Source organism: Oryx dammah, unplaced genomic scaffold (genome assembly GCF_014754425.2).
Source record: "Oryx dammah isolate SB20612 unplaced genomic scaffold, SCBI_Odam_1.1 HiC_scaffold_205, whole genome shotgun sequence".
In the NCBI taxonomy this organism is placed as follows: domain Eukaryota; kingdom Metazoa; phylum Chordata; class Mammalia; order Artiodactyla; family Bovidae; genus Oryx; species Oryx dammah.
Window position 1 is genome coordinate 1 of NW_024070373.1, and position 14,069 is coordinate 14,069.

General features: G+C 40.0%; 1 long non-coding RNA gene across 1 annotated transcript; it reads left to right on the forward strand.

Annotated features, from left to right (window-relative positions):
- Window positions 1-652: 652 nt before the first annotated feature.
- LOC120859201 lies at window positions 653-3,885 on the forward strand. The gene is made up of 2 exons (XR_005720048.1): window positions 653-906; window positions 1,932-3,885. It is a non-coding gene; the product is annotated as an uncharacterized LOC120859201 (long non-coding RNA).
- The last annotated feature ends 10,184 nt before the right edge of the window (window positions 3,886-14,069 follow it).

A 14,069-nucleotide genomic window follows, 5' to 3' on the forward strand; every position in this document is an offset into this window, starting at 1 on the left:
TGACCCCATAAAGCCCAGCCCACCAGGCTCCCCCGTCTCTGGGATTCTCCAGGCAAGAACACTGGAGTGGGTTGCCATTTCCTTCTCCAATGCATGAAAGTGAAAAGTGAAAGTGAAGTCGCTCAGTCATGTCTGACTTTTCAAGACCCCATGGACTGCAGCCCACCAGGCTCCTCCATCCATGGAATTTTCCAGGCAAGAGTACTGGAGTGGGGTGCCATTGCCTTCTCCGTGAAAACACTCTAGATAGTTAGAAAGCCCCAGAAATGTTAATGTTAGCCACATTGGTCCACCTGAAATACTACTACAGTGCAAAAAACAGCAAGTATATTTCATATTTTTAAAGGATTCTTTACTTAACCAATATTTATGTTAATCTGTCTTCTGATTTATTCTTGTTGTTTAGTCGCTAACTTGTGTCCAACTCTCTCGCAACCCCGTGGACTGTAGCCTGCTAGGCTCCTCTGCCCATGGGATTCTCCAGGCAAGAACACTGGAGTGGGTTGTCATGCCCTCCTCCAGGGGATCTCCACCAAGGGATCAAACTCACATCTCCTGCCTTGGCAGTCAGATTATGATTGTTCAGTGCAAAAATAAACACAAGAGGCTTTCCTCATGAGATAAGCAAACAAGTAAAAAGCGTGAAAGCAGAAATAAAGCTATAAAAATAAATTAAGATTATCATATTTCTCTGCTTATTTTTCTTCTTAAGTGGAACATATGAAGTCTGAAGCTGCAGAAGCTGCAAACAAAATGTCAGAGGAAATGCAAAAGAAGAATGAACAGATGATGCAACAAAAAGAAGCGAGTTATCAGGAACATGTGAAGCAACTGACTGAGAAGATGGAAAAGGAGAGGGCCCAGTTAATAGCAGACCAAGAGAGGGTGCTAGCCCTTAAACTTCAGGTATTCAATTGTAGCATCTCCATGCTATCTTCCACTGTGCTGAATCACAAGTTCTTAGAAGTTAGAGCATTATATGAGTTTAAGGACTGTTCTAGCCCAAACACTAGTAGACATTTCATTTCCTTACTGCTTCTACCCCTAACCATCTCTGGTTATTGAAGTCTATCTTGTTGTTTAGTTGCTAAGTGGTGCCCGACCCCTTTGCGACCCCATGGACTCTAGCCTACCAGACTCCTCTGTCCATGGGATTTTCCAGACAAGAATACTGGAGTGGGCTGCTGTTTCCTTCTCCAGGGGATCTTCCCGACCCAGGTCTCCTGCATTTCAGGCAGATTCTCTACCATCTGAGCCACCAGGAGATTCCATGTCGTACCATGAACCACATACCCAGGCTGCTAGTTTCTTCCTGATCTCCGGGCTGTTCTCCAACTCTATGCCAAGTCGGGATGTCTACCCTGTAACAGAGCATGGACCAGTGTAGGCTTTCTCTCAACTTATTTCTGTTATCTCTGCTCCAAAATTTGGAGACTTGTACTAAATTCCCTGATCAAACTTGTACTAAATTCCCAATGCTCTAAGAGCTTTTGATTCAGCACAGTGGAAGATACAATGGAGATTGTGAGAATCACCTCTTGTGATTCTGAATTTTGTAGTAACCTTCCTATGGTGTCCCTTCATCTTCCTTGCCTTCTTAGATATATATTTGGGAGGTCGTGTGATATAGAGCTGAGATAGAAAAGGACAGTTTTTCTTTAAAAACTGTTGTTTCAGGTTGAAGGAGGTAAAAATTTAATTCTAGGGGTCACTAATATTTTAGAAACCATAAGAGAAGAATATTTCTGAAACTAAATAAATCCCAGAAAAATTTTGATAGTAGACTCAAGAAAGAGGAATATAATAAAAATTAAAGGAGGAAAAGATTTCAAAAAGAAGTTTCATAACCCATGAGGGATTAATATAGGTATAATTTAGCAAGTGGGAAATGTTTTAAGTTGTATGTGTTCAGTCTCCACTTTCCCTCTTAGGAACAGGAACGACTTCTCCAGGAGGGATTCCAAAAGGAGAGCGTGAAACTTCATGTTGAGATTGTAACCCTCAAGAGGAAACAAGAAGAACCACTACCATGTAATACTCTCTAAGGACCATAATTTCCCAACCAGTTTCTATCTGTTAAGAACAAGTGAATGAGCAACTTCAAGATGTCAAACAATTGCCACTAAACTTGATGTCATAAGATGCATTTTCATTGAGGCTTAAAATTTGCAAAGACGAAATAAAATGTGAAGGTCGTGTTTAACCTATAGAAGAATTGGATTTATGATTAAATATAGTATAAATGACTAGTATGATACCTCACTAGAACCTATGTTTGAAATCATGCATATTGACTCTAGAGAGACTTTTAATTGTGTAATTGGGACACATTTACATCCAATTTGGAGATATCAGAGGTGTTCTATTCAGTGTAGACTGTTTCCCCACATGTAAACCACCCCTCTAGATATCCTCAGCCCCATGGTCTTACTCAAGGATTTACTTTGGTACTGGGATGGAGTTGGAGTGTTGTGTACACAGGAAAAATCTGATGAGAGTGTTCAAAGTCATGGAGCACAATAAGCATTACTCCTGCTAAGCAGTCACTAGTCACATGACAGCTTCCAATAAGAGAGACCTGGAAAAATATATTCAGGGTGCAGACAGTGTACATTTGTCCATTGGGTGGAGGCCGCATTGCAGTGGTCACTGATGGGATTCCTGAACACTGGTAGGGGAATTACTTGCACCTGTGTGAAATGGATATATGAGTGGATGTTCAACCTTAATTGTCTAGAGAATCCCTCTACATAATTACTGCCCCATTTCTAGGCCATACAACGTCTATTTTACTCTTCTTTTTTTAGTTCCCCTCATCCACAGTTCCAAGAACAACTTCTACAATCACAAAAAGAAAACTTTAGCCCAAAATTTCTTTCTATTCCTTTGAGAATCATAACCATAATTCTTCAAAACTTTACCTGACTCCATTTTTCTTTCTTCCTGTTTGCTATGACATCACAGCCTGGGAGCCACTCAAGGCAAATGTCTAGTATGGAAGGACAAGAAACAAGAAAAATAAAAATAATTCATTAATACAAAAAAATATTAACCTACCACAATTGTCTTAGAACATGTATCACTTAAGGTTCTCACTGCAACAAACAGTATGTTCTCAGTAACTTAAAAGGAAAATGATTTTTAAGCCTAGTAGGTAGCAGACAGATTCTCCAAGATGGTAAGGGAGTCAAACTCTACTGCTCTTTCACCTGGAATAATACCAACCACACGGGAAAGTATCTCAAGAGGAAACAGCACATCCATTACGACCTGGTACAGTGATCTCCAGATCACATGTCAGATGCTCTACCAATGTCAGCTCTAAGTATTGGATGCTTCCACCTTTATATCTGAAGTAAATAAACCCCCCATGAAAAGCTGCATTGAGGGTTGCTATGTCTCCATCTTGGGCTTCCCTAGTGACTCAGCTGGTAAAGAATTCACCTGCAATGCAGGACACTTGGGCTCAATCCCTAGCTTGGGAAGGTCCCTTGGAGAAGGGAATGTCTACCCACTCCAGTATTCTGGCCTGGAAAATCCTAAGGATGGAGGAGCCTGGCAGTCTACAGTTCATGGGGTGACAAAGAGTTGGACACGACTGAGTGACTTCACTTCATGTCTCCATCTCAATTGCACAAAAGTGTATCTTCCTGGCAGAATATAAATCACATGCCTCCCCACTGGAGATCTGGAAATGAGAGTTGTCTATCTTCCACTTTGGAAATTACAGTATCATAATGAGAGTCATTTCCACCCACGTTACTGTCAACTGATTCTTCTAGGTAGATTTCTGGAGATACACCTTATGTTAGAAATAGTGATAATAACCCAATAGCGTTATCATGTACATCACATACAATGTGATTTAAATTTTATTTTTCTTTACCATGATCTCAATATTCTTTTTAACTTTTTCTCTGTTGTTTTGTACATAATGCCTTATATTCCACGTACAAATCCTACTTGGTTGTATTATATGTATTATTCTTTGTAGACATTACTGTATTCAGTTTGCTAATATATTGTTGAGAGTTTTTGCATCTTTATTCCTGAGAAATGTTTGTGTGATTTTCTTTTCTTGTAATGCCTTTGCATGGCTTTGGTGTTAGGGTAATGTTGATCTGACAGAATGAGCCAGGAATATTTCTCTGCCTCTATTTTCTGAAAGGGACTGTGTAAAATTCACATGATTTCTTCTTTAAATGTTGGGTAGAATTCACCATTGAATTCATCTGAGCATGGTGCTTTTTGCTTTGAGAGATTATTAAGTTTGACCTAAATTATTTGATAAATTTATGTCTAATTAGATTGTCTGTTTCTTCTTAAATGAGTTTTGTCAGAAAGTGTCTTTCAAGGAATTGGTCCATTTCATTTAGGGTATCAATTTTGTGGATGCAGAGTTGTTCATACTATTTCTTGATTATCCTTTTAATGTCCATGATATCTGTACATTGTCCATCCTTAATTTCTGGTAACAGTAATTTACATCATCTCTCTTTTCTCCTTGTTAGCCTGGCTAGAGGCTTAATGATTTTGATTTTTTTTTAATTTGTTGATTTTTCAATTATCTCTTATTATTCATATTTAGGAATTTCTACTTTAATTTTAACTATTACTTTTCTTCTGCTTTGAGTTGAATTTGCTCTTCTCTTTCTAGTTTCCTATTGTGGAAGGTTGGGCTTTTTATTTTAAATTTTTCTTCTTTTTTTATATGTGCACTCCGTGTTATAAATGTGTCTTTAAGCTCTGCTTTCACAAAATTCTACACATTTAGGAAGGTAGTATTTTCATTTTTATTTACCTCAACTATTTTAAAATTTCTCCTGAGATTCCTCCTTTAACCAATGTGTTATTAAGAAGTGTGCTACTCCATCTCCACATATTCAGGAATTTTCCAGCTTTTTCTCACAGATTTCCAGTTTATTCAATTGTGATCTGACAGGAAACATTGTATTACTTCTATTCTTTTAATTTGTTGAGGTGTAGTTTATGACCGAGAATGTGATCTATCTTGGCCCATATGAGCTTGGAAAGAATGGATATTCTGCTGATGTAGGATGAAGTACTCTATAGATGTGAACTGCTTACAGCTGATGTGAGATCCTCTTAAGTTCTACATTGTGTGGCTTCCCAGGTGGCTCAGTGGTAAAGAATCCATGTGCAAATGCAGGAGCCACAGGAGATGCAGATTTGATCCCTAGGTTGGGAAGATCCCCAGGAGAAGGAAATGGCAACACACTCCAGTATTCTTACGGGATAATCCCATGGACAGGGGAGCCTGGTGAGCTAGTTTATGGGGTTGCAAAGAGTCAGATACTTCATTAATGATTTTCCACCTACTATACATGTCCATTTCTAACAGAGAGGTGTTGAAACCTTCCAGCCTTCAATGGATTCCTCTGTTTCTCCTCCCTGTTGTGTCAGTTTATGGGACACATATTTTGGCACTCTGTGGTTAGGCACAAACACACTGAGGGATGTTATCTCTTCTGGGAAATTTAACCCTTTTACTCCTATGCAACTGCCCTCTTTATCCATGATTATCTTCTTGTTCTGAAGTCTACTCTGTCTGTCTTCCACAGTTTTCTTTTGTTTAGTGTTAGTATGGTATATGAACCTGGGGATCTGGCAAAGGGACTGAGAACACCCAGGGAATTTGACTTTGGAGGCAGTGGCGAAACCATTTACCACAGATTGGGACTGAAACCCATATGCTGGGACTTGAACCCAGCAAAACCCTGCTTGGGACTTGAACCCCCATGGCTGGGACTCAAACCCAGCCAAAACCCACAGTACCTGGTTTTAGGACCTAATGAAGCTCAGGTTCTTGATGTCTCATCCCAGAAAGAATTCAGTGAGAGACAAAGTGATAAGTAAGAAGTGGATTTATTCAGATACAGAGAGAAACACACTCCACAGACAAGAGTGTGGGCCTTTGCAGACGGTGAATGAGACCACAAAATGTTGCATGATTAGTTTTTATAGGCTGGGTCATTTAACATGCTAATGAGTGTGAGTATTATTTGAACTATTTTTGGGAAGGGGAAGAGATTTCCAGGATTTGGGCCACTGCCTATTCCTTGATCTTCTAACAGTGCTTGGAACTGTCATGCCACTTCTGGAAGTGTCATTTCACCTGTGATTGAGGATCAAGATCTAGTATTGTCTGCCATCGTGGTCCCATTTGATTCTAATCAGTTTATGTTGTGTCCCTGGGTGATGTCATTCTTTCAAAAATTGTGCCCTGCCCCTTTCCCTCCTGTTACAGTGGGATTTGATTACAGCACTTACACGACACTGGGGAGACAGACTCTTGGAGGGCACAAACAAAACCTTGTGTGCACCATGACCCAGGAGAAAGGAGCACTGACTCCACAAGAGACTGATCCAGACTTGCCTTTAAGTGTCCAGGGGTCTCCAGCAGAAGGGTAGGTTGAGAGTGGCCTGTTGCAGAGTTATGGACACTAAATACAACAGTGCCTGCAGGGGACCTTTTGAAGGAGTTCGTCATTATCTTCATTACCCCCACCATAGTTTGGTCTCTGGTCAAACAAGAGGGAGGGAAGACAACCTCACCCATCAAGAGAAAATTGGATTAAAGATTTACTGAGCATGACCCCACCGATCAAATCACTGCAGATGGTGACTGCAGCCATTAAATTAAAAGACACTTACTCCTTGGAAGAAAAGTTATGACCAACCTAGATAGCATATTCAAAAGCAGAGACATTACTTTGCCAACTAAGGTCCGTCTAGTCAAGGCTATGGTCTTTCCAGTAGTCATGTATGGATGTGAGAGTTGGACTGTGAAGAAGGCTGAGCACTGAAGAATTGATGCTTTTGAACTGTGGTGTTGGAGAAGACTCTTGAGAGTCCCTTGGACTGCAAGGAGATCCAACCATTCCATTCTGAAGGAGATCAGCCCTGGGATTTCTTTGGAAGGAATGATGCTAAAGCTGAAACTCCAGTACTTTGGCCACCTCATGAGACGAGTTGAGTCATTGGAAAAGACTTTGATGTTGGGAGGGATTGGGGGCAGGAAGAGAAGGGGACAACAGAGGATGAGATTGCTGGATGGAATCACTGACTCGATGGGGGTGAGTCTGAGTGAACTCCAGGAGATGGTGATGGACAGGGAGGCCTGGCGTGCTGCAATTCATGGGTCACAAAGAGTCGGACACAACTGAGCGACTGAACTGAACTGACCCCATCCATCAGAACAAGACCCAGTTTCCCCTTCAGTCAGTCTCTCCCATCAAGAAGCCTCCATAAGCCTCTTATCCTTATCAGCCAGAGGGCAGACAGAATGAAACCACAGTCACAGAAAACTAATTAAACTGATCACGTGGATCACAGCCTTATCTACCTCAATGAAACTATGGCCATACCATGTAGGGCCACCCAAAATGGATTGAGTCATAGTGGAGAGTTCTAACAAAATTCAGTCCCCTGCAGAATGGAATGGCAAAACACTTCAGTATTCTTGCCTTGAGAACCCCATGAACAGTATGAAAAGGAAAAAATATATGACACCGAAGGATAAATTCCCCTGGTCAGTAGGTGCCCAAGATGCTTCTGGAGAAGAAGCTCCAGAAAGAATGAAGAGATGGAGGCAAAGCGAAAACAACACCCAGTTGTGGATGTGACTGGTGATTGAAGTAAAGGCCAATGCTGCAAAGAACAGTATAGCATAGGAACCTGGAAAGTTAGGTTCATGAATGAAGGCAAATTGGAAGTGATCAAAGAGGAGATGGCAAGAGTGAACATCGACATTTTAGGATTCAGTGAACTAAAATGGACTGGAATAGGCGAATTTAATTCAGATGGCCATTGTATCTACTACTATGGGCAAGAATCCCTTAGAAGAAATGGCGTAGTCATCATAGTCAACAAGAGTCTGAAATGCAATTCTTGATTGTAATCTCAAAAACAACAGAATGATCTCGGTTCATTTCCAAGGCAAACCATTCAGTATCACAGTATCCAAGTCTATGCCCCACCACTAGTGCCAAAAAAGCTGAGGTTGAATGGTTCTATGAAGACCTACAAGGCCTTCTAGAACTAACAGTCACAAAGATGTCCTTTTCATCATAGGGGAATAGAATGCAAAAGTAGGAAGTCAAGAGATACCTGGAGTAACAGGCAAGTTTGGCGTTAGAGTACAAAATGAATGAAGCAGGAGACAGGCTAACAGATGCCAGGAGCCAGCACAAGGAGTCCCGCCCGTGGCAAAGGTCATGAGGTTAAGGGGCCCGACAGGCAAAGGCGAGTTGAGCCTTAAGGGAGCCTCGCTGAATCTGCTCGTGCATCTGCCCCCAAAACCAGAGTTTGCCTGCCTTGCTGCATTATGCCTTCCACCTATAGTTCTGACATTATGGGGGGCTATCCCCCACCACCTCTCTCTGTAAAGGAGTTAACTTAGGACTCCAGTTAATAAATCTCCTGGGCCTATTTCAGTCCAAAAACTCCTCTGATGGTTCTCTAGCCTGCCTGACAGGATTATCCAGCTACATGTGATTGTTTACAGCCTCCCAACCGTGAGAGGCACAAGATGCTTTAAACTTTCTCAAAAGAGATTCTTTTGAGAAGTTAGAAAATTATTAGTATAGTACTAGTGAGTTAGTTAGAAATTATGTTGGTGAAGGGTTTTCATTGCTGAGTTAATGATTGCCGCCAGGCCTCCATATCCTCAGGCACCTGGGAGTATGTTAATCAATGTGATTGGAATGTAGAAAAGGAAATTATAGTAGTTTTGATGTTAGCAATACTAGACTTTTGAGTTAATGAATTTTCTCTTTGTTATAGATCGTTGTACTCCTCTTTCTTTGTTATAAATCATTGTGTCTTTGCTATATAAGAATGTAACTTTATCACTATCTTAAGACTAAGTAGATCTTAAGAGGAAAGAAGTTTTCTGATTGACTAACCTTTATCAATAGAAAGTAAGGTGGGGCCATAAAATGTTGATTGGTCTCCAGACCAGAAGATATTGTAAACAAATGTGAGACCCTTGTAAGAACAAAGATATGCAAAGAACACTGTCTTTAGATGTGGGTCGGAGCAGCTGACCCTACGTGACTCTGTGTCTTACATTTATCCCTAAATGTATAACTAAAAGTATTAAAGTGGACCTGAAATTAAAGAAATGGGGCCAATTCCTGGAAAGACTGGTTTCCCCCGTGTGGTCTTTTCTCGTTCTCCTCTTTTCTGGCTGAATTCCCATCTGGAGCGTGGAGGCTCGCCAAGCCTGCTAATTTTGCCCTGCTTCTAAGACCCACGCGAGAGGGAGCCCAAGGCGGGGCACCTTCCACTATTCAAGTGGGCGCCAGTGGCCTACTTAGGTGGTGCAAACTCCTTGTCTCAGAGTTTTATTTGTTCTCCGTGTAGACCGAGTTATTCAGCCTCTTTTCTCCACTAAATTTTCCTACTACACTATTTCTTCCTAATCCCTCTTTTCCAATTAAATAGTTCTTTTTTAGGACACCAACTCCATCCCCGCTTTGAATTACCCTGGATCCACCGGGGCTGGACCCCGGCAAACAGAGTTTGCCAAAAGAAGTCACTGGTCATAATAACACCCTCTTCCACCACAAGAGACGACTCTACATCATCAGATGGTCAACACTGAAATCAGATTGATTATATTCTTTGGGGGCAGGAGGAGAAGGGGACAACAGAGGATGAGATGGCTGGATGGCATCACTGACTCGATGGACGTGAGTCTGAGTGAACTCCGGGAGTGGTGATGGACAGGGAGGCCTGGTGTGCTGCGATTCATGGGGTCGCAAAGAGTCAGACACGACTGAGCTACTGGACTGAACTGAACTGAACTGATATTCTTTGCAGTCAGTGATGGAGAAGCTCTATACAGTCAGCAAAAATAAGACCGGGAGCTGATTGTGGCTCAGATCATGAACTCCTTATTGCCAAATTCAGACTTAGATTGAAGAAAGTAGGGAAAACCAATAGACTATTCAGGTATGACCTAAATCAAATCTCTCACGATTATACAATGGAAGTTATACATAGATTCAAGGGTCTATATCTGATAGACAAAGTGCCTGAAGAACTATGGACAGAGGTTCATAACATTGTACAGGAGGCAGTGATCAAGACCATCCCAGGAAAAAGAAATGCAAAAAGGCAAAATGGTTGTCAGAAGAGGTCTTAAAAATACCTGAGAAAAGAAGAGAAGTGAAAGGCAAATGAGAAAAGGAAAGATAGGAAAAATAAGAAAGCCTTCCTTGGTGATCAATGAAAAGAAATAGAGGAAAACAAAATAATGGAAAAGACTAGATATCTCTTCAAGAAAATTAGAGCTACTAAGGGAATATTTCAAGCAAAGGTAGGCAGAATAAAGGCCAGAAATTGTATGGACTTAGCAGAAGCTGAAGATATTAAGAAAAGGTGATGAGAATACACAGAAGAACTATGCAGAGAAAGATCTTCATGACACAGATAACCATGATATTGTGATCACTCACCTAGAGCAAGAAATCCTGAAGTCTGAAGTCAAGTGGGCCTTAGGAAGCATCACTACAAACAAAGCTAGTGGAGGTGATGGAATTCCAGTAGAGTGATTTCAAATCCTAAAAGATGATGCTGTGAAAGTGCTGCACTCAATATGCCAGCAAATTTGGATAACTCAGCACTGGCCACAGGACTGGAAAAGGTCAGTTTTCATTCCAATCCCAAAGAAAGGCAATGCCATAGAATGCTTAGACTACCACACAATTACACTCATCTCGTACGCTAGCAAAGTAATGCTCAAAATTCTCCAAGCCAGGCTTCAACACTACATGAACCATGAACTTTCAGATATTCAAGCTGGTTTTAGAAAAGGCAGAGGAACTGGAGATCAAATTGCCAACATCTATTGGATCATCAAAAAAGCAATAGAGTTCCAGAAAAACATCGACTTCTGCTTTATTGACTATGCTAAAGCCTTTGACTGTATGAATCACCACAAACTGTGGAAAATTCTTCAAGAGACGGGAATACCAGGCACCTGATCTGCCTCTTGAGAAATATGTTTGCAGGTCAGGAAGCAGCAGTTAGAACTGGACATGGAACAACAGACTGGTTCCAAATCTGGAAAGGAGAACATCAAGGCTGTATATTGTAACCCTGCTTCTTTAACTTTTATGCAGAGTACATCATGCAAAACACTGTGCTGGACAAAACACAAGCTGGAATGAAGATTGCTGGAGGACATATCAATAACCTCAGATATGCAGATGACACCACCCTTATGACAGAAAGTGAAGAGGAATTAAAGAGCCTCTTGATGAAAATGAAAGAAGACAGTGAAAAAGTTGGCTTAAAACTCAACATTCGGAAAACTAAGATCATGGCATGCTGTCCAATCACTTCTGGCAAATAGATGGGGAAACAATGCAAACAGTGACAGACTTTATTTTAGGAGGGGCTCCAAAATCACTGCAGATGGTATTTGCAGCCATGAAATTAAAAGACGCTTGCTCTTTGGAAGAAAAGCTGTGATCAACCTAGACAGCACATTAAAAAGCACAAACATTACTTTGCCAACAAAACTCCATCTAGTCAAAGCTATGGGTTTTCCCTTAGTCATATATGGATGTGAGAGTTGGACTATAAAGAAAGCTGAGTGCCAAAAACTTGATGTTTTTGAACTGTGGTGTTAGAGGAGACTCTTGAGAATCCCTTGGACTGCGAGGAGATCAAACCAGTCAATCTGAAAGGAAATCAGTCCTGAATATTCATTCGAAGGACTGACGCTAAAGTTGAAATTGCAATACTTTGGCCACCTGATGTGAAGAACTGACTCACTGGAAAAGACCCTGATGCTGGAAAAGATTGAGGGCAGGAGGAGAAGGTTGAGATGGTTGGATGGCATCACCCACTCGATGTACATGAGTTTGAGCAAGCTTGAGTTGGTGATGGACAGGGAAGCCTGGTATGCTGCAGTCCATGGTATTGCAAAGAGTCGGACATGACTGAGGAACTGAACTGAACTAAACTGATGTTATCTACCATCATCTATATATACCATATATGACATATACTATAATCTATATATACCCTATATGATATGCCATAATCTCCATCCCTTTAGTCTACCTTTGTCTTTATATTTAAAGTGGTTTTCTTGTACACAACAGATAATTGAGTTTTGTGTTTTTAATCCACTCGGACAGTCTCTGTCTTTTAATTGATGTATTTAAACCATTGATATTGAAATTGATTACTAATATAGTAGGATTAATGTCTACCTTACTTTATACTTTTCACTATTCATTGCCCATATCTTTGTCACTATTTTATCTTTCACTCCTTTTCTAACTTTTGGTTTTAATTATGCATTTTGTAAGATTCCATTTTCTATCCTTTCTTAGCATAGCAATTATACCTCTTAAAATTTTTTTTAAAAAACTGTTTGCCCTAGAGATTGCAATATACATTTCTAACCAATCCATGTTCAGTGTCAAATAACACTATACCGCATCACCAATAGCACAAGGCACCTTAAAATAACAAAATATTCCTAATTCTTCTCTCTGGTCTTTTGTATCATAGTTCATTTCACTCATACATACTCTTCAATCTTCAAATACATTGGTGCTATTATTGTTTTAATAAATTTTTGTATGTTAGATTAACTTAGAATAAGATAAATATATTTTTATTTTCTTGCCATTTATTCCTCCTTCAGTGCTCTTCCAGTCTTTACGTAGATCCAAATTTCTGATATATCATTTTCCTCCTCTGAAGAACTTTAAACATTTCTTACAAATCAGGGTTCCTGGTGACAGATTCCCTCAATTTTTGCTTGTCTGAGGAAGTGCTTATTTCTCTTTCACTTCACTCAGAAGAATAACTTCAGTAGATACAGAATTCTAATTTGGTGTTGCTATTTCTTTCAAGATTTTAATTATTTCACTCTATTCTCTTCTTGCTTGTATGCTTTCAACGGAGACGTCTGATATAATTCTTACCATAGTGCTTCTATGAGTAAAATAAAATCTCTTTGGCTTATTTCAAGAGTTTATCTTTGCCTTTGATTTCCTGCAGTTGAATATGATGTGCTTTTCAATTTGAGAAGTTTCTATTGACACACCTCCAAATTCACTGAGCCCGTCCCAGTCATGTTCAGTCTCCTGATGAACCCACCAAAGACAGTCTTCATTCTGACAGCATGGTTTTAGTTTCTTGTATCTCCTTACAATTGGAGTTTTCATTTCTCTCCCTACATTACTCACTTGTTCATTCACGTTTTCCTCTTTCTCCATTAGATTTCTTAGCATATTAATCACAGTAATTTTAAATTTAGCTGTCTGATAATTTGCAAATTTCTCCCATGTATGAGTCTGGTTCTCATACTTGATTTGATGCTTCAGACTGCTTTTGTGCCTTTTAGCATGTCTAGTAATTTTTTTGTTGAAAACTGGCATAGTTTAATATTTTGAAGGACCTGAGGTAAATATGTCTATAGTGTGAGGTTTTATGTTAACTGTCTACAGGTTAGACTGTGTTTACCACTTGTTTTGGCTGCTGTGTCAGGAAATAACATTTCCTTACTGTTAATGTTTTTATCTCTCTGCAGTAAGGGGTAGGGGGTATTGGGGACCCCTGCCTGCCCTAGAGAACTTTTCTACCACCATCTAAATCTGTATGTCTCCTCAAATATCATATGTTGAAAAACTTATGCCCAATGGGCTGGTTTTAGTGGTGGGGCCTTTAGGAAGCAATTAGTTCATGAGCACAAAACAATCATGAATGAGTGTAATGCTTACATAAACTCATACCATGTGCCATGCTCATACCATACCCTTGCTATGGTAGTTATACTTTTAGTCTTTTGAGGGAACTTTCATACTGTTTTCCATAGTGGCTCCATCAATTTACATTCCCACCAATAGGGTACATACAAATGCTACATTTTAAAAATCTTTTGCATTCACTTCAAAGGCATTGTTACTCTGTAGATAATTCTGGTTGACATTTTTCATTCAACACTTTAATAGAGATGTTATTCCACTTTTTCTTAGCTTGTATAATTCTTAGCAATGTTTCTTTCCAAGCCTAGTTTT